Source organism: Erpetoichthys calabaricus, chromosome 14, assembly GCF_900747795.2.
Source record: "Erpetoichthys calabaricus chromosome 14, fErpCal1.3, whole genome shotgun sequence".
Lineage (NCBI taxonomy): Eukaryota > Metazoa > Chordata > Cladistia > Polypteriformes > Polypteridae > Erpetoichthys > Erpetoichthys calabaricus.
The window spans coordinates 95,810,325-95,832,373 of NC_041407.2; the positions used below are offsets into that span (position 1 = coordinate 95,810,325).

At 39.7% G+C, this 22,049-nt stretch overlaps 1 protein-coding gene across 3 annotated transcripts in view; it reads right to left on the reverse strand.

The window, feature by feature from the left end:
• The window catches only part of LOC114665450 (polycomb group RING finger protein 2-like), a 53,472-nt gene extending 32,593 nt beyond the window's left edge, over nt 1–20,879 (reverse strand). For 2 of the 3 annotated variants that reach the window (XM_028820027.2, XM_028820026.2), the window contains exon 1: nt 20,644–20,879. The gene's annotated coding sequence lies outside the window, so the exon portion shown is untranslated. The remainder of the gene's footprint in view (nt 1–20,643) is intronic. The other variant, XM_028820025.2, reaches the window with a different exon arrangement.
• Between the last annotated feature and the right edge of the window lie 1,170 nt (nt 20,880–22,049).

Genomic DNA, 22,049 nt, shown 5'->3' on the forward strand with positions numbered 1-22,049 from the left:
ATACCTGCAAGCTTGTGATGTGTCATCAAATAAAGCAAAGCAAGTGTTAAAAGAGATAAAGTATTGCTTATAATACAAAAATATTCTAAAATGGCCCCGACCCATTTGTTGGTATACCTAGAAAAGATCCTAAATAATTCGATTTGAGAGATTTTTCAAACTTGCTGTTTTCTTGAATTCGTATCGCACGTGTCTTCAATAGTATAGCCATTCAGCCCATTTAAATGGAGAAAAGTAGCCAGTCTGCTCTTTGACATCATCCTATGTCCCACAATGAACATGAACCAGAGAAGGCAAAGGAGAGAGTTGTCTGAGGAGATCACAAAAATTACAGACGTGCATGTTAAAGGCAACGGCTATGAGACCATCTTCAAGCACACCTTGATGTTCCTGTGACAACAGTTGTAAATATGGTTGAGAACTTTAAGGTTCATGGTACTGGGGCCTCCCTGGACACAGCTGCAAGAGGAAAATCGACCCCAGAATGGGCAGTAGGGTAGTGAGAACAGTAAACAAAGAGCCATGGACAACTTCCAATGAGATACAAGTTGAACTCCAAGGTTGAGGTCCATCAGTGTCTGATCGCACCAGGCATCACTTTTTGAATGACAGTGGGCTCATTGGAAGAAGAGCCAGGAGGACTCCACATAAAAAAGCCAGACTGGAACTGGCTAAACTGCATATTGACAAGCCACAATGCTTCTGGGAAAATGTCCTTTGGAGAGATGAAAGAAAACTGGAGCTTTTTGGCAAGTCACATTAGCTCTGTGTGCACAGATGAAAACATGAAGCTTTCAAAGAAAAAAAAAACACCACAGCTACTGTGAAACATGGAGGAGGCTGAGTTATGTTTTGCGGCTGCCTTGCTGCGTCTGGCACAGCATGTCTCGAGTCTGTGCAGGGAACAATGAAAGATCAAGACTACCAAGACATTCTAGAGCAAAATGTTCTCTCCAGTGTCAGAAAGCTCTGTCTCAGTTGCAGGTCATGGACCCTCCAACAGGATAATGAGCCAAAACAGACAGCTAAAAGCGCCCAAGAATGGCTAAGAACAAAACATTGGACTATTCTGAAGTGGCCTTCTGTGAGCCCTGATTTGAATCCTATGGAACATTAGAACATTAGAACACTCTAGACGAGAACAGGCCATTCAGCCCAACAAAGCTCGCCAGTACTATCCACTTATTTCTTCCAAGAAAACATCAAGTCGAGTTTTGAAAGACCCTAACATCTTACTGTCTACCACACTACTTGGTAGCTTATTCCAAGTTTCTATCGTTCTTTGTGTAAAGAAAAACTTCCTAATATTTGTGCGAAATTTACCCTTAACAAGTTTCCAACTGTGTCCCCGTTTTCTTGATGAACTAATTTTAAAATAACAGTCTCGATCCACTGCACTAATTCCCTTCATAATTTTAAACACTTCAATCATGTCACCTCTTAATCTTCTTTTGCTTAAACTATAAACTGTAACTGCGGTGGATTGGCACCCTGCCCAGGATTGGTTCACTGCCTTGTGCTCTGTGTTGGCTGGGATTGGCTCCAGCAGACCCCCATGACCCTGTGTTCGGATTCAGCAGGTTGGAAAATGGATGGATGGATGTAAACTGTACACATCTATGGAAAGAACTGAGAAATGCAGTCTGGAGAAGACCCCTTTCAAACATGACACAGCTGGAGCAGTTTGCTCTGGACATGTGGGCCAAACGACCTGTGGACAGGTGCAGAAGTTCTCATCGAGAGCTGCAGGGATTGCTTGTTTGAAGTGATGGCCTCTAATGGTTGTGCAACAAAACATTAGGTTAAGGGTCCCATCATTTTTGTCCATGTCATTTTCATTTGTATTATGATTTGAAATATTCTATTGAATCAAAACTCTTAAAGCAAAGTCTGATTTTTAAAAAAATATGGAATAAACAATGATCGATGCCAATTACTTTGGGTAATTTCAAGTTATCCAATAGGCAATTGTGGGTTCTTCTTTCTTCATGGAGGGATACCAACAAATTTGTCCATGTCTGTATTTTTGTAAACAATGTGAAAATACTAGAGTGGACAGTGTGATAGCCAGCCCGACCACAGACAGACAGACACCGGATGTTGAATGACACACACATTTATTAAACTATTTACAAACGTCCATAAACAGTCCCGCACTGCACACAGTGCTCCAGCACCAATCACCCTTCTCGCTGAGCCTCACAATGCTCCTCTTTGGGCCGCCTTCTCCCACTCTCCGAAGGCTTGTCTTCTGCCACTCGACACCAGCTCCCGACTGTTGGAAGGCGGCCCCTTTTATGCTGCCCCAGATATGCTCCAGGTACCCCTTGATGAACTTCCGCCGGCACTTCCTGGTGTGGCAGATGTGCTGGCTGAGCACCCGGAAGCACTCCGGGTGACCCTGGAATACCTTCTGCCAAGCACTTCCTGGTGTGGCGGAAGTGCTGGCTTCCAGGGCTTCAGGATCCAATAAACGCCCCCTGGCAGTGGCCACGGGCCCCTGTAGGGTTGAGCTTCCCAGCTCGGTTCCCGTGACCCCCGTAGCAATCAGGGCGGCTGTCCTCTCATGGCAGAGGTGCTATATAGGCATCCCGGCTGGGTATAGCACCCAGCCGCCCGTGACAATGGAGACAGTGTTTTTAAATGAAACCACAGTAGTGTGGTCGTAGCCTAAGAGTGGCGGACACTACCTCTAGGAAAATGAATATCTTCCCTGGGTCAAGGTCAATAATTTTCAGTCTCTTATGCAGTCAAATATTGATGTTGATGAGAAGTAAGCTGGTTTATTCTTTGTGGGTTTTGCACCCTCCCGTATGAAGCAGATTCATTTTCTTAGGGTTGCTGGTTACACATGCTGTGCCCACACACTCGGTCAGCACCCTGAGAACACGATTGTGCCTCCATCTGTATCACTCCTGGTTCTGAACTAAGTTATAAGATAACAGTGATGGGTTACATCTCGTTGCCAAGCATTATTTGTTTGTCCTTCATTAATCCCCACCTATGGAGGTTTGCAGACGAGGGTAACAAATCATAAATGGATCTCAACAGATCTAACCCAGGTTAGTCTCTGCCTAGTAGTCTCCCATTTTGTCAAATCTCCTTGAGTACCCAGTCTGCCTGGCTTTCTCTTGTGCAATAATGTATATACGTATTAGTGTGTACAGTGCATGCATAAAGTATTTCTGTAATACTTCAGTTTACTATTTTTAATGATTTTGCTAAAATTTCTAAAAATACTGTTTCCACTCTGTCGTGCTGGAGTACTGAGTGTTGCTTAATGAGGGAAAAAAATAAACGATTTTAGTATTAGACTGCAAAATGGCACAATGTGAAAAAAGTGAAGCAGGCTTCATGCTTCCTGAAGTCACTGCATATAGTTACAGTATGTATAAAGGAGCTAGGGTGTGTTTTAGTAGTTAAAACATTTATGGTAGTAGGATTGATTGGGTGGGCTGCCCCGCTTTTTCAAATGGTAAGCAAACAAGTATGGTGTGAACACAGCAGGTGTGCTATCAAACATTAGAACAACGTGAAAACAGCTAGGTGCTTGGAGAAGCAGAGCAATGTGGTGTAGTTGGAGAAGGAAGGGGGCGCAAAATCTGTTTAGAAAAAAAAAAATAAGCACAGTATATATAAAGTGACATTACAGGCCAGGTTTTCAAGCACTCTGTTACAGTATAGAGCGTCACAGCTCGGAGTGCCAGAAACCCCCGTGGTTGCTCATTTTCAATTTAACCGTTTTTGTAATGGGAGATTCCCGCATTTAATGGAAGTAACTTGTTTAGATTAAATGTACTTCTGTTCATAGTGTTACGTCAAAAAAAAAAAAAACAAACCTGTGTGCTTTACTTTCTAAAGTATCTCAAAATGTTACGCACCCTTACCGAAATGTCAACATTTGTTGAAATAAAGGATTCGATGAAAAGACATTGCGTCAGAAATGTTCCACCTTTAAGGAGATATTGTAACTTGACAATTTGTAACTAAAAACAAATGGATCATTTTAAGAATAACAATATTACAAATAAAAACCTTTTAGTTTCTTGGTCGCCGGCAGTAAGTGTACACAGTTTTTTCTACTGGAAGTGCTAAATGTGTTTAGGTTTCACAAGTTACGTCCAAAGGTCACTGGCCGTCGCCTGCCGTAGTGGGATTCTGTTTGGGCCCTAAATAAAAATCGGCTGTCCTCTCGCTGAAGTTTAGTTAGCTGCCTGCTGCAGAGATAATCATGGTCCACAAATACCTAACAGTCTACGCAGGATTTTATTGTTGTAAGGTTCAGCTGAGTGGAGGCATAGAAAAGAATCTCAAAAGCAGCACATATATCATGATACACTGTGAAAGCCATCATTAGTAAGTAGTAGAAATATAGCACCACCGAGACACTGTGAACACCAAGACAGTCTTACAAAATTGATGACTGGGCAAAAAGAAAGCTCAGCAGGGAGGCTTACCAAGAGACTGGTGACAATCTTAAAAGAGTGGCAAGGCATGTTGGGAGTAAATAGCCACCACCTGCATATTACAACTAGTTTGTGTACAGTATATTCTCCACAAGTCTGAGATCTGGGGCCGGGAAGGCAAGATGAAGGTAAGCAGCAACAGCGTTTTATGGTCTGATGAAGCCATGGAGAAACATTCTGTCCAGTTTCAGAAGATGTTACTTGGCACAAAGTTAACAGAACCTATCACTTAAGAAACACATGGTGGTGGATGGCAACATCAAGCTTTGAAGCTGAGGGAGGAGCCCCTGCTCAGAATATTGGGGAATGCCGATAGATCCAAAGATCGGGACACTGGAACTCAGAAAGCTAAAGAAGAATTTCACTTTGTAACATGAAAATGATCAGAAGCACAAAACCAAAATTAAATCAAGGAATGGCTTAAAAAAAAAAAGAAAGGGAATGACACACCGACAGCAAACACGTAGATTCGCCTAAGTACACTTAGACACTTGTGCAAGGGTGGGATAAATTTGGAAAAAAAAAAGTCAATTCAAATGGGCAAACAGCGAGAATCAAAGCCAAATGGACTTCCGACAAGTGTTTGTGACAAGGTGGGCCCATTTGAAGTTTTTATTCTTAATTAATTTTTCTAAAAAAAATCTTTTTTTTTTAGTTACAGGTGTCATTAAAAGTGAAGAAAGAGCGGACATAATTTGTGTAAATGTCATCCTTTACATCTGTAAAATGTGAAAAAGTGTGTGAAAATGTAAAAGGTCTATTACTTTCTTTGTGTAATTGTACAATATATATTGGAACAGACCGGTGGCTATGCTGATTGGCCGCTCTGAGTTGGCGATGTGTAAGTTAGTACGCCCTGGTGGTCTACTCCAATCCCAGGGGGCTGTAGTGGCTGCAGGTTTTCATTTCAACCCTCTTCATAACTAGCGTCTAGTTTTTGTTGCCAATTAACATCTTTTGCCTTCATTTTAATTGTCTTCCTTTTTAAGACTCTGGCCCCTTAATTGTTTTTATTTTCCTTAGTTATTAGCCAAACGAAAATGAGATATTAAACAAACCAACACGTGACCAACTAACCTGTGTCCATCACACAATATCTAAAAACCAGTAACGGCGCACTGCACGATAACATGCAGTGAATACACTTGACTTGAGCATTCCTAGTTGTCATCCTCTTCCTCTGTATGTTTACCATTCGTTTGCTCAGAGGTTGATGCGCTTGCTGCTTCCTCAGCAGCTCCTCTTTTCTCCACCCTAGCGGCCCGCTTCTTCTTTTCTTTCGTCAGCATCTTTTCACATTAAAACTGATTACGTCAGTGTTTGTGTTACTTAGTACGTTTTTCTTAATTTTTCACTTAAGCTGGCACTTAAGTCTTCAATCTGCCTCAAGAATGATTTAAGATATGAACAGGTAGGGGAAGGGACAGCGAAGGGATGAGAACAGCGCCCGTACGCATGAGCCGCATGGCTGCCCTGCTGCCGAGAGTTGATTCTACAATAAAAATAAAAAGAGGAATAACCTTGGAGGTCAATCATCAACCCAAAAGCAGATGTCACATAGTATATGTGTACCAAATTTCACGTCAATAGGTCAAACGGTTTGTGAGCTACAGGTGATTTAAAATCCTGGACAGACAAACAAACAGCCACGGTAGCGTATTATATAAAAAGATGAAGAAAGGTGAAAAATCTCACGAATGCTGATGTGCTCAGGTCCACAAAACATTTTACTGGTCCTCTTAGAAAATGCTGAGGCAGAATGAGAGCATCAACGGGCCATGGAGTTAAACAACGGGTTTAATTAACAACACAAATCAGCTTCTTCTAATTTAAACACGGGTCGGAGTTTGAGGTCCCAACTTAGTTGGTCATCTGCTGGCTCACTTCACATCTCATTTCTGTTTACATCAGATTAGCTAAACCTTATCAATCACAGGGGAGATATTAATCCATACAGCAGCAGAAGCATAAAAAACAAAGGATAAAGACTCACAGGACAAATAACACAGTCAATCAATCAATAAATAAAATTTATATTGTGCAGATATTTCACAATGAACCAAGTATGTCCAAGGAAGCATTAAATTGTCTGACAGAAGTAGGCAGTAAAGACCCCCAGAGGCGTTTCTTACAAATCACTGTGGTGGAAAGAGCCTGTGGCTAAAAGTGCTCAGAGATAACACCTCCTGGAGGGGACTGTTCTATGATGGCATCCAAGTTTGACACCATCCTCTTTTGCACAGCAGCTTCCAGCAAGTCCAGGGTAGGCCCTGAGATGAAGCAGGCTGTCCTAAGAAGTTTGTCCAGGTCTTGTGCATCTTTTAACCTCAAGTTGCTTCCCCAGGAGTCCACAGTACAGAACAACACACTGGCTACACTCTTAAAAGTGAAGGTGCTAGAGCAGGTCTTCATAGCGATGCCATAGGGCAGAGGTAGCAAACTCCAGTCCTGGAGGGCTGCAGCGGCTGCAGGTTTTCATTCTAACCCTTTTCCTAATCAGTAACCATAATTAACTTTTTCCCTTCATTTTCATAGCCCTGTTTCTGAATTAATTATTTTCTTCATTAAATGACAGCCAAACAGAAATCAAATGTGAAACAAGACAACAGATGACCAGCTAAATTGGGACTTCAAACTCCAACTAATTTCACTCCAACCAGTTTCTTAATGAGAAGCCAATTCTTGCTGTTAATTCAACTCGTTATTTAATTCTATGGCTTGTTGCTGCTCTCATTCTGACACAGCAGACATTTTCATAACTGTTGATTTTCTGTTTTAATCCTAAGAACACTGTCAGAATATTTTGGGGACCTGAGTAATCAACCTTACTGAGACCTTCACCTTTCTTTATTTTCAGATATTGTATGATGGGCACGGGTGAGCTGGTCATGTGGCACCTTGTTTTGTGTCTCATTATTGTATGGCAGCTAATTAAAGAAAAAAAAACTACTAAGGGGCCTGAATCCAGTTAATTAAAATTAAGGCAAAAGTTAATTAGCAGCAAAAAACTAATGAAGAAGATGGTTAGAATGAAAACCTGCAGCCACTGCCGGCACTCCAGTACTGGAGGTTGCCACCTCTGCCATAGGGGGACAAATTGTTTGTTTCCCAAAAGACTCATCCACGTGAAGGTTCCAGAAAGAACCTTTATTTATTTAGATTTGTAACAGGCTCCATACACTGAAAAAAGTATAACATTGATGTTGTTCATTCAACGTAAATTTTCTCTTTCAAGCAACTTAAGATTAGTCATTTAGTGTTGCAGCTTGAAATATTTGGTTTCAGATCTCAATCAAAGTAAAAAAATGTGTTTGTACCAAAGTAAGTTATGGTGGAGGGAATAAACGTAAAAATCCTATTTTAGTTAACTTAATATTGTAGGTTATTCATGTGCTGTGTTTGAGAGGCCGTTTGTATATTTTTTCGGTCGAACTTTCCAGTGTGATGGCTTTCCAACTGCCAAAAAAGAAGAACAACTTAAAAAATAGATTTACTTCAGTATAAAAGAAGTGAACTGCACCCAATCACTCTAAATGATTTGCCTCAACTTAAAAATTGTGGGATCAATAAGCTAAAAAGAATTATATTGGTTCAGATTGAAAATATTAAGTGTGAATTATCACTTTTTTTTTTTTTCAGTGTACAGTAACTAACCCTGACTAGACTGTCACAGATTTGTGAAATACGAATGGGTCACAGATTAAAAAAGAAAATAAAAGACTCTTGCGGCTTATTACAGTTAGTTACTCAAGGTTTTCATAATCTTGAGTGTCATGATAGGGAGCCTACATACTGTACATTAGCCAGACATTAAAGATTTCAGGGGGTTTTTTCCTACATATTAAGAAGTTTTTCAAAGCACAAAGAACCAACTTATATGCAAAGAACGCTTCCTTGAATGAAAGGGTGCTTATTCAAGCAATATTAAAAATGCGTTCTTAAAAATGAAGGTGCCAGAGCAGTTCTTCAGAGTGATGCCACAGGGCAACTGTTTTTGGTTTCCAAAAGACCCATCCATATGAAGATTCTACTTTCATTTATTTACATCTGTAACAGGCTTCATAAAGTAAATAGATGGTAACAGGTTTGTGAAATACCAATGGCTCCTGATTTTAAAAAGGACTCTCACTGCAGGAGCACAGGCCAAGTCCAGGTTTCCTTAAATAAATTAAAATTTTTCTACATACAGTATTAGGAAGTTTTTCAAAGCATAAAGAACCAACTTCATATGCAAAGAACCCAATGGTACTTGATCAAGCAATGGAGGTTCGGGTAACCACACAACACCATGAAAGAACCAAGATTTTTTTTAAGAGTGTACGATTGACTAATCGAACATTTCCAGTAGCTTGCCGCATACATCAAACAGTTCAAAGAAAAAGAGAAGCAATTCATACGACTAGGCAATTAAAATGAAGGCAAAAGAAGTAAATTAACAGCAGAAATTGGTCACTGATTAAGAAAGTGGCAGGAAGGAAAATCTGAAACTGCAGCCCTCCAGGATCAAAGCTGGACACCCCTGGTTCAGATAGTTCTTGCATGAACTGGACTAAGTGTATTCAACAAAAGGATGGAGATAAAAAAAAAAACAATTAATTGCTTCTAGATAACAGTGTTAACTCAGAGGAAAAGCCCACTTCACACATACAGTGCCCAATTTGGGAATTGAACCTCAGCCCCTGGAGGTTTAAGGCAACGTCTGTAGCCTGTGTGGGGTACAATTAAAGAGATTTAAAAAACATTTAAAAAAACAAAACATAAATCTTGTAAATTTCTTGAAAAAAAAAAGGTTTAATTTTTAGTATATTTGAGTCTAAATTGCTGAGTGTAGGAAAAAAAATTCCAGTAAACAGAAATAATAATCTAATATGTAAGTGGAATTAGCCATATAAACCAATTTTAAAAATACCTGCATTTTGACACATTAGGCGTATAGAATCCCCTGTCTGTCTCTATATTAACTCCTCACTCTCCCTGTAGAACAGACCGGCTGTCCTGCCCCCGATTCAATCCTCAACGCGACCCTGCGCGGCGGGCCGTGCACGATTGGATAATCTGCCTAATTGGAGATTAAAGTGCAATTCATTAGAGGCTGGACAGGCCAGGGGGCCGGAGAGCTGGTGCGCTTGTGGCGGTAATACGGTTAGCATTCCGGCGCATTTTCTCTTCCACAAAAAGAGCTGCTACCCCAAAGGTTTTTTTTTTATTTAAAAAAAAAAAGCCTAATGTTCCCGGAATTCCAATTTCAAATGGCCAGCGCCGATTTTTTCGACGGGAACGGGATGTTGATCTACTCCTCCAGTGTACACGCCGGCAATGCAGTCCAGGGAAAGCAGCGAGTGTGTGGCGTCGAGGCTCTCCTCCAGCCCAGCTGACACGTAATCAATTTAACGCGACCGGGTAATTATATGCATTATAGGGCTTTACAGCGGATAATCGACCCTTCAGGAGTACAATTATGTATTGTTTCAGTCATTCTCGTGCATTCAGTCGGGCACACATTAAGCTAAGTGATGAGAATTGGTAATATGCAGCACATTTTAACAACCAGCAGTCGGAGACGCTTTTCGTCCATCTTCGTGAAATTTGGGAGAGGGCGCTTTATGCTTGCATGTGTGACACTGTCGTATACCGCAGTGTCCCAGTAGCGGGACAAGTAACGCGTCCCCATAAGAGGGTCAAAGCAGGGAACCTCCTGGAGTCGAAGTCCATTTTATTAAAAAAAAAACAAAAAAAAAAAAAACGGTCAAGTCGGTGCAACCCCGGCGAGGACATCCTTAAAAATGAAGGTGCCAGAGTGGTTCATTATGCCAAAGAACCATCCACATGAAGGTTCCAGAAAGAACCTCAGATCTGTGGCAGGCTGCATACAGTATAACCATGAATAAATAGTAACAGATTTTTGAAATACCAATTGGTCATTATTTGAAATCACTATATACAATAACACAGGCTACATTCAAGTGTTCTTAATGTGTTAGCGTCCTGCACTCGCACACACACTCGGCACATTAGACAGTTTTTCAAAGCGCTGAACCAACTTCAAATGCTAAGAATCCGTCCCAGAATGAAATGGTGTTCTGTCAAGAAAAAGTTTTATGAGGAACCACACAACCCAAAGAAGAATCAAAGTGCCATTAAAGAAATTTTGAAAGTGTACGGTGACATATACTAAACAGCACCTTTACTTCACCGATATTGTACTTATTATGGTTAGATTGGTTGACTTAATTTTAGATAATTTATTTGGCAACTGACAATCATGAGACACAATTGGTTTCATTTCTTTTGTTTTTTATCAGTTGGAGTAGAGGCACATGAAGTCACTTGCTCAATGTCACATAGCCTTAACAGCTACGCCACGCTGCTTTCCTTCGTAGTAAACGTCACGAAAATGTGCATCACCTAAACCACATAAAGACTGATAAATTATAATCTTCAATAATGAGCATCACTCAAATGTACATTATCTGAACAGTATAGCAATATTAATGAACATTTACGCTTTTACGTCCGTAGGGCTGCACACTCATCGCTGGGATCTGTTCCGCCGCCATTGCGACCTCGCTGTCTGTAATAATCCGACACGCTTCTTTCACCTCACGAGTTGCATTCCAGATTAAATTCTGATTAGATTTTCATGGCTAGACTATACTCTGAACTCATACAAGTACGGTATGCCAGGCCAAGCAAAGGTTAGTTATCCCAATTGAAAAGGCAGAGGGGGCCGTAGAGGTCCAGAGCTTTTTAAAACGGATTTATTATGCATCTGTTCTTTCAAAGAGTGCACAAGCTAGTAGTACTTTGGTAAACAGTTGCTCGTGACTATTGCGTTTTATTTAAAAATAAAGTATCATCTTACACTCTTAAACAATAAAGTTGCCAGTGTGGTTTTCAGAGCGATGCCATAGGGGGGCTATTTTTAGTTCCCAAAAGACCCATCAACATGAAGGTTTCAGAAAGACCTTTAATTTATTTAGATCCGTTACAGATTCCATGAGCAGATGATAACAAATTTGTAGGTCCCTATTTTTAAAAGGACTCAATATACTGCATAAATCACACAGGCTAAGTTCAGGCTTTCTTCATCTGTTAGTATCCTGAAAGGCCACTCACTGGACTTTAAAGATTTCTGTTTTGTCCACATACTGTATATCAGAGCTCAAACAACCAACTTTCACATGCGATGTAACCTTCATAGAATGCAGTGGTACTTTGTCACGCAATTGTTCAACAAGGAACCACCTAATCCAGTTACCAGAACCACAACTCTGTTATATCCTACTGTACAGTATATTAAAAATTCCTCTTTTGTTCACGTAGAACCTTTTCAAAGTCTAATTTTATAATATTTCTATTTGTCTGAAACATTCATCCAAGGTGACTATCAAAATATGAGATACAGTTTTATATATATCATTCAGACAGGTGAAGTGACTTGTTCACTCTCACACGGGGTCAGTAGAACTGGCAACTTCGGAATTTCAAGTCCAAAGCTTTAACCATTACGTCACAAAATGTAACGGTTTTTTGTCAACCAATGGTTGAATCCTGTAAAAGTGTCGTTAAAGAAACAGGATTTTTAAGATGGTACACACAAGCGGGGACTGAAAATGTGACACAATCAGGCATATGATTTGCATATTTCTTGTGTTTCGAAATTCGAACCGATCAACATTTTTTTTTTGTGACTATTACTTCCTATTGTCGCCTCTTTACAATTATACTGTTATTTTAAGTGTGCGCCTTGAAACTTAATATAACCCACCACTTCGCCAGTTTTATTCACATTCACACTAATAAATGTGTTTAACTACTCTGCTGAGCGCGAGAACACCAAATTGTGTTTTCTTTTTTAACGAACGCCTGTCCTACAATAAACACTGGGACTTGTGAATGTAACCAAAAGGAGGAAACCCACAGGTGGAAGTGACATAGAATGAGGAACGGAGTTACACCTGAAACCTACCCCAGAAGTGAACGGCAGGAACACAACCAGGGCGGGACGTCAGTACGCTATAAGCAGTCGACACCTCATATTGGGACAAATTAAACTTGATACGCCTTAACACGCACATGGACTGAGACGCCCATCCCAGCCCAGCTAAACGTTCTGTCATCCCAAGAAGGCAACCGAGAGAGCGATAGCCCAACTGGTTTATAGAGTGAAGCGTTGCTTATCCGTAAAAACCAAAATATCAGATATGGGCTATGGTAACACCTAAAGCACTTTTAAAAGAAGCTTATTCTCCATTCGCGTTTTTAATAATGGGGAGAAAATGAAGAGTAAGGGATATTAAAAATGAAAAAGCGCGTGCCCGCTTTACAAGTTACATGACAAGTGCACGGAATAAAATGCCTTCAATCAAAGACAACCGCAAAGACACGAAAACCCACAGGGGCGTGAAATCCGGGACGCCGCTGCAAGTAAACCTCTTTAACACAATCAAATCGTGCATTTGCATGACAAAGAGAGCCAATTACAGCATCGTCTAATCAAAAATGAATGCAATTAACTATCGGAACAGCATGGTGCGGCTAACGTGCAATTGAAGGCTGACATGCATACCGTATACTTCATATGAGACAACGGCAGCCCTCGCAGCGAATAGGGGGGTGTGAAACCATATTGCTTACAAGCATATTAAGTGTCCATTACTCATCTTTCATTGCTTCGGCGTAAGAGGCGCGCGTGCTATACTGCCTGCTACATTCTAATACAGGAAGGCGACATTTTATGAGGAGGATAATGAAGAACATACGCCCAGTGATGTAGAATGAGAACCAGGTATCCTATTATTGAATCCGTTTTGACTCCACTCGACATTCCCCCTGCTAAACTTTCTTCAATAGATGATTAATTGGCTCACCCCCTTTTTTGGGTCGTCACAAAATTTAACAGCCCGTGTACGACAATGGCAATGAAACTTCAGCTATAACTTATCTTTAATGGTGTGGTGTAGAACCTACAACGTCAGAAGAAAAATATTTCTTTTTTAAAATATTGACCGCTATTATCCAATTCCTTTAGACTATTTTTGTTTTTTTTTTATTGCGGCTTAAGCGAAGCATAACCAAACCTCGAATAACCTTGTGCAACATCGCAAAATGTATTTGATAAAGTGGATTAGCAGCACTTTGGAAGCAGAAGTTACTTACAGTCGGCCTAAGCCCCGATTAAGCCACCTAATTTACTTGAATTCCAAATGCATAATTAAATAATTCTGATATCATTTTAAGATGTATGGTTGGCTAAGGGGCTTTGATTACCATGTAAGGCGCTATTTAAAGCAAAGGATGACGTACACTCTTAAACATAAAGGCGACAAAGTGGTTCTTCGACGCGATGCCATAGGGGGAACCATTTAGTTCCCAAAGAGACATCCTCGTGAAGGTTCCAGAAAGAATATTTATGTAGAACAATAACAGATTTCACGAATAAACATGAAGATTTAAAAGAATTGTGAAATACCAGTGGGTTCCAGTTCTCTCGCCGAAGCTCAAGTTTTCTTGATCTACACACTTAAAAATCCTGGTTCTTTAATGACATTACGGTTCTTTACTGGGTTGTGCGATTCCTCGTAGATCCTTTGCTTGACAAAGCGCCATTTCATTCTCGGGTTCACAGCATATATGAAGCTGGTTCTTTGTGCTTTGAAAAACATCCTAATATGAAGAAACCCGACATCTTAAATGTATGGTAGGCTACATAGCAGGACACTAACTATTAAGAAGACCTGTGCTATTGTATGGCAAAGCAGTCCTTTATAAATCACAAGCCACTGATATTCCACAAACCTGCAAGCATCTTTTCATGGTTATTAACTCTATGGAGCCTGTTATGAATCTAAATAAATAAAGGGTTCTTTCTGGAACCTTCGTGTGGATGGGAATTTTGGGAAGCAAAAATGACATCGCTCTGAAGAACTACTCTGGTACCTTTATTTTTAAAGAGTGTTCTATATATTAACGAGTTCTCTTTTATCCACATATTAGAAACATTTCGAAAGTCGAAAGAACCAATTTTATATGCAGAGAAACTTTCTATAAATGAAATGATTATCTTTCAAGCGATGGGACCACACAACCCCGTAAAATGTAATTTTAGAACCGTTATTTTTAAGAGTGTATGGGAACCGTTCAGCTTATTGGATTCAAACCTTCGCAGACTTTAAACCATGTAAACCATTTGTGTCAATCTGTGAACTGACTGTTCGAAAGAGACATTTTAACCAAAAATGGCAAAAAAAAAAAAAAAAAAAGTTTATTAATTTGCTTGGCCAATTGGATATTGCGAATTGATTTTCAGCTTCAGCGACAGACTGCTGTCACTGTCCTGCTCCACAGACAGATTGAGGAGATCGTTCCTCCCCCAAACTATTTGACTCTTTAATTCCACCCGGGGGGGGTAAACGTTAATATTTAACATTATACATAGTTATTGTCTGTTTTTTCACCTGCATTATTATCATTCTTTAATTTAATATTATTTATTGTATCAGTATGCTGCTGCTGAAGAATGTGAATTTGCCATTGGGATTAATAAAGTATCTATCTATCTATCTATCTATCTATCTATCTATCTATCTATCTATCTATCTATCTATCTATCTAAATGCCACAAAAACACGCCACTTAAACATAATGCGCATAAGTCGTACTGAACTTTCAAATTAGGAGTAGGAACTCGCCTTTATTTATTTTCAGATACTTTTTTTCCCCCCAATCTTTATACCTTCAGCTCTCTTTCCAAAAGCCTTTTCAAATCCCCCCCCCCCCCCCCCCCCAATAAATAACTCAGATATTTATGTAATTTCATGTTTTTACCGGACAACTTGCAGCATTAGTCTCAGTTAGCATGTTATCCTGGCAAATCGAAAAAAAAGAGGATACAAAAAAAGAAGAATGATTTATCGATCCATCTTACAATTTAAAGTTGTTAAGTGCAAAAACCAAACGCTTCTGGCGATCCTTTGGTTTGTATCTTTGACAGGTCGAGAAGCTCTCGGAAATAAGTCAATAACTGACGCGCCTCCTCCATTCTCTCAAATGCCGGTTAGTGATTGCCTTTCAGGTTGTACTCACATCTCTTTTTCCCCTCCTTCATCATTCAACGTTTCTTTTATAACCACACGTCAGGTACAGTTTAGGTTATGCTTAGAACACGACGATCACGTGTAGCTCCGGCACTTGACTGCCAGGGCGGCCTCGGAGACCGACGCCCACACACGACCCCCGAGTCGTGGAAGCCGCCTCCATGCCCGCTACAACAAGCAGGGGTCGCTAGTTGGGGGCAAAGACTAGAGACTCGGAAAATCCTAGCTGGAAAGCTGGCTGTAGGGAGGAGGGTTCGCACGCATGCCTTAGCAATTCGTTATCGGTATTTATTTTCCCTCCCAGATAGTTAAAATAGTGCTGAGTAAGGACTTCGACTTTACCATTGCACCTGCCGTACCCCTCCGCGTTACCACTGAAAAAGCCCCCCAGCCCCGACTCAGTGTTATGGCCTCAAATCGGATTGATTTTTAATCTACAAGTGTAATATTTCAAGAAAAAAAAAGATTATAAATTTATTTACAGCAATAAGAAATATATACAAAACAGCATTAAGTATACAGAAATATTGAAATGTGCCCTCTGTTGTGTGAAAAATTAATCATTCTCTTTTGTTTAAGACTTCTGTACAAAATAAACGTTTCTGAGAGTAAACACAGTGCAAGATCCACTTAGACAAAAAAAATGAACATTTATTACATCTGTAGATAGTTTGCTCCTAGTAATATTTCATATAATGTGTTTCAAATCTTTTTATTATTTTACAGAAATCTCAAGGGACCATACATTGAAATGCACCAACAAAGAGTTCAAAAAGCAAGATCTTCAAGGGTGCACGGTGATTGGTGTCAGTCTGCAAATTAAAAGAGTAAATAAACCTAAATCATAAAGTACTGGGTTTCTTTAAAATAAGAAAACCACTGAAATGGATGAGCACTTTTATAGACTCTTATTTGATATTACAGAATATTACTAGAACGCTTTTGGGACGCAGGCCTTTCCAAATAATAAGATAAAATGTTCAGTTCACTCAGTTCGACATATCAGTTAACTGGAATGTCAGCTACGGTTGCAATGAAGGCGCGGATACCCCATAATAATAATATTAATAATAATAATAATAATAATAATGACTTTTTAATTTTGTGTGAAAACATTTTGAAGCAGGTCATTGAAGCATCAACTTTATTACATCTGTTATGTATGGTAACACACCTGTTTATCCTTCCATAATAATAAAAAAAAAGATCTAATAATAATAACAATAACAACAACAACACACCCTCCTAAGGCCTTAGAAAATAGAAAAACAGAATCGCGGCTAACAGAACTAATTGGCATACTGGGCGGCTCTTCTCACTGGTTTGACAGCAAAGAAGGCACCGACACGTAAGACGCCCTTACCGTTTCTTCGTTTCTTTTTAAATATGCATGTTTTGATTTTTTTCTGTTGAACGCGACACATTTCGAAGAGTGAATGAACGATAAGGCCATGCAGCACAACAACAGTTGTTTACAACAAGCAGTAACAATGAAGACAATAAGGAGATGCACGATGAAGGTAGTTTCCAAGGCACGTCGTATTTTCTCTGCACGCTCCCAATGAGCACCAAAACGTTGTATTATTTCACTGCGCTGCAGCGACCCCTACAGATTCAATTAGGTTAAGGCGTACTACCAGAACACTTGAAGATTTTTAAAAATATTTGTAGTTATCCTCCCCCCACCGCAGCAACTACAGTTCTAAATGAACTATTTTAAAATATTTGCATTTAACGGCTACCTAGACTTTTAAAAATAAAGCTGCCAAAGTATTTTTCGGAGCGATTCCGCGGGAGTTTCTCCAAAAAATCATCATATGAAGGTTCAAGAAAGACCCATTATGCATTTCGATCCGTAAAAGTTTTCATAAGTAACCATAAAAAACAGATAACAGATTTGTGCAACGCCATTAGGTTCATGATTTTTGAGGCGACTCTTGCTGCGTATAACACACTTAATTCAAGTTTCCCTGATCTGTTCGTAGACTCTTAAAATACTGGTTCTTTCATGGTATTATATGGTTCCTTATTTGGTTGTGTGATTCTTCGTAAAATCACTGCTGGACAACGCATATGAAGTTGGTACTTTCTGCTTTGAAAAAAAACTTCTTAATATATAGAAAAAACAGAAATCTTTAAATGTATGGTAGGCTGCTTATATACAGTAGCAGGACACCAACAGATCTAAGTCTGTGTTATTGTATCCGGCGGGAGTCCTTTTAAAATCACAACCAACTGGTATTTCATAAATCAGTTTACCAACTATTTGTGGTTTTTTTACTGTATGCGTCCTGTTCCAGATCTAAACAAATAACGATTCTTTCTAGAACCTTCATGTTAACGGGTCTTTTGGGAACCAAAAACGGTTCCCCTATGGCATCACTCTGAACAACCGCTCTGGCACCTTCACTTTTAAGAGTGTGACCTACAATACATTAAAGATTTCACTTTTGTCCACACACTTGAAACGTTTTCAAATCACTTACAACCAACTTTATATACTAAGGCGTCTTCCCAGAATGAAATGGTACTTTGTCAAGCAATGATCCTACAGGAGTACCCAGCAAAGTGTGTAACGAACACATTTACATATATATTGCATTTTTATTTTCAATAATATAATTCAAATAACTTTTTTATATTGCATATTTGCAATGGCTGTTCAGGGTCCCCCACCTATAGAAGTCAACAATGGGCAGCATGTGGGTCTAGGGTTCGAGGAGGACACTGCAAGAATATTGCGAAGGCATAGGGGAAAACTTTGTCTGAGGCTGGCATGTTTATTTTTTAACGCTGAGAACTTCTAAAACCGCATATGCCTGGGCTGATTATCCATCGGTGTATTTAAACAATGCATCAAAGAAAATCTGGTATTTATATTTAAAAAAAAGAACAACTTACAAGTCTAAGGTTCAAAGTTTAGGGTGACAGCCTACGTCAGCGCGTGCAGTATTTCCGCAAAGCCTAATGCATACAACGTGCTTTATCTTAAAATAGATCGGATACATTAATGTGGGTTAGGATTTCAAACTGTTTTGCAAGGCAAGAGGTTTTTTTTTTTCCACCAAACAAACAATAGGGCCTCATAAATTAACTCGGGTTAGCTCTCATTATTCTAAATGTGGATATTATTGTCGGGTATTTTAAATATGTGCCCAAATTCAACAGGTTAAGCAGTGGATACCGCCGTCGTGCCCACATATCCGCCAGGAAAATTCAATCCAACGCAGATGGACCGATCATATGGCTATCTTCTCCTCTCGTTCGCCCTGTTTTTTAAAAACAGTTACAATATGTAATACTGAAACTTGGCGTCGAGCCCTACCAGGCATACTTCTAGCCAGTTTACTAGACAACAACCCTTACGCTGCTCGTTTTTGGGTTTGTGCTTCAAAATGCTGTAATACAAAACTTCAAGGGGGGGTGGGGAGTACCCCACATTATTAGGGTATGCGCTTACTGGGTGGCTGGCGACTTTGTGCTGATCTGTAGTCTGCTAAACGTCGATGAGCCGTCATTATTCATAAACAAGTGTATCCATAAATTAAAGTTTCAATTTAAAAACTCAAAAAGCATACCACTTTGCCCTTTAAATGATTTCCTTTTTTTCCTGTACAGTTTCTAATCGTATAAAAACAGGTTTTTAACTCATTATGCTGCTGGTGTATGTGTGGTGTGCCTACTAGTAATCAATAAATACATAATGACAACTATAGATGAACTGATCTTAAAATGGAGAAAATTAATCAGCTCCACTACTACACGTGTACAAATTAGAAGGGCAGGCCGCGTACTGCAGTACATAAGAAGGTGCAATCTGGAAATCCAAGAGATAGTTTTGGTTGAACATTAACTGCGCTAAAAGTACATAATGCATTCAATAGTTCCTAAAATATATGCATTTTAAACTCTGCGGATCACATGGAACTGCGTAGTGAATTGAAATTGATAACTTCTTAATATTGTTGATAGTTGAAGAAGGTTATCTGAAAAAGGAGCGTGAGATTCCCTTTCCAAAACAGTGTACAGATCACAAATGAATTTTACTTTTTAATTGCATGTGATTTGCCAAAATTTCCTCGTTTAACTCTACTTTTGTCAGTGAAGTGGCTCGACGCAAAACACTTACAGCTGTCCTGGTGCCAAGAGGTTACAGTAATTGGCAATTAAGAACATTTCTTTTGTTGTTTGCCAAAAATATGCAAATATTAATTTACGCGAATTTTATTAACTTAATAAAGCCTAACCGTACCCGGGTGTGTACTATTTACCTAGTTGTGTTTTATTGTTAAAAAATCTTAATCCGTTCAGGGTGAAGTGCTCAGGTCTGCTCCAGATCTACATTAGACGACAGTTGGAAATAAGTTCTACAATTCCATGGACAAAACTGCCTTCTTCTACACTTGAGAGAAAGTTGTTCTGCCCCATGCACAGTTTCGAATCCTATATTTTCTCACCTGTCCGTGTGGAAATTATCTTTTGTTTTTAACTTGTTTTTGCGGCTTGTTGTTCATGTCATTGTAAGCCCCGGACTCGAGCCGCAAGCAGGTCGTTTTAAAACATTTTAATCAGAATCCTGAAGGGCTGATCAAAGTCACTTATATGCAGACGTGATCTATATACTTTACCGATTAAGAAGCACTGATTATCGAGGATTTAACTCTTGCCGGTTTCGAAAACGGAACCTAAATTATAATGCGACCGAAAACCCGACAATTAAAAAGATACAACCAAGAGCTCAGAATCCCCGGCATACCCGCTGCTAACCTGCGAGCAAAAACCTGCCCCTTACCTTCGCGTATGGCCAAAATATCAGTCTGACCCAAGACATGAAAGTTGCAGCTACTATATTCGAGCGATCGAGAGGAAACAGAAGCTTTTAAAACAAAGAAAGCACAAAGATCGGCGCATAAAATAAATCGAATCCGAAGCGGCCATCTTGAAAGCAAATGAGCAGATAGGATGTCAAGAGACGCAGATCGCACCAGTTATTTTCGTTTAAGATCTCACCATTGCGTACCCGCCGAAGTATGGGGTTACCAAGGACAGACGAGTTGAAATATTTTTAAGGTTGCACCCACCTGGTTTTGCAGAAAAACCTGCCGTTTTGATGTGCGAAAATCCGGAATAGAAAGAGTGCTTTTCGCGTTGTATAGTAGGACGCCACAAAATGGCTTTTTTTTTTCAGAGCCTGAAGACGGACTGCCCCATTTAGTCACGTGGCCGTTCCTTCTTCTGCCCAAAGATTGTAAACGAGAGACTGGATTTTTGTTTTTGTTTTGTTTTGCTTTGCTTTCACCCACGGACTGCGTAAAAACGTAATCGCATGCAGGTTGTCGAGTAAGCTGGAGTATTTTTAACACGTTGAATAACCGCGAGAATATTACGCTTAGTCTCCTGGGTATTTCCAATAATCTCCACACTACACCCATCTGCATGGCAATGACAAAACAGCACCGCTGCTCCTGAACGGGTAAAAAAAAAAAAAAAAAAACTTCCCTCTTGTGAAAACAACTGTGCCCTTTCATATTTCAATACGATCAGTTAAAACGACTCAGAATATAACGTGCTCAGCCTGCTTATGTTTCACAATGTTACCGCTATACTTCGCAGCGGCGGCACTGTAGTATCGCGAATAGCCATAACACAAAGAACCAAAAAAAAATGAATACAGAAAATAGATATTCGTATCATGCTTACTTCGAAACGACTCGAACTGGCGTAGATTTACACATTACAAAAATACGTGTTGACCTTGTATATGTAGTGTGATAAAATGTCACACGGGAGAACCACAACTCATTAGCAGGTAGTATTGAATGGTTCAAGCAGAAAGGAAAATTCAAGTTGTGTTTATTTAAAGAAAGCGTGAGGAAGCTTTCGGGCAGGAGAAGTACTAAAGACATTATTTTAAATCAGTACGACTGACCACACAATCAAGATCATTAAGCTGACGAGTCTTCGCGCACGTTTATACATTTATCTAAAAATCTCGACGTTAATACTGAACATATTAGCACCCGCGTATAGATCCGCAAGGTTCACAAGTTTCGTTTTATTCAGCCGCAGGGTCACTAGTTGAAGAGATGCTATCTGGCTTTTAAATTATGCACCGAAAGATGCTTTCACGTGTTTTATATTATTGGTTAAATATGTACACTTTCACGAAGTGCATTTCACTAATTCGAATCCCCCATGTAATTCTTCCACGGAGCTTCTTAGTTGATCGGCAACCACAGCTGAACTGCACAGTTATGCGGAAGATTGTGTCCTTGTAGTCGTTTGGGTGGAAAATGCGAATATTTATCCTCCACAGTCAGGAGGTAACCTTCATTACTCCAGATAGTAGCATAGCGGACAGAATAAATCATTTCGATGTTTTTGCTTTTAAACGTGTGTAGAAATTCAGCCACTAAATAAAACACAGCCTAACGGTACGGACCTGACAAGTCATACCACCAAAGAGTTCGCTTTCTGCTCCACGGTT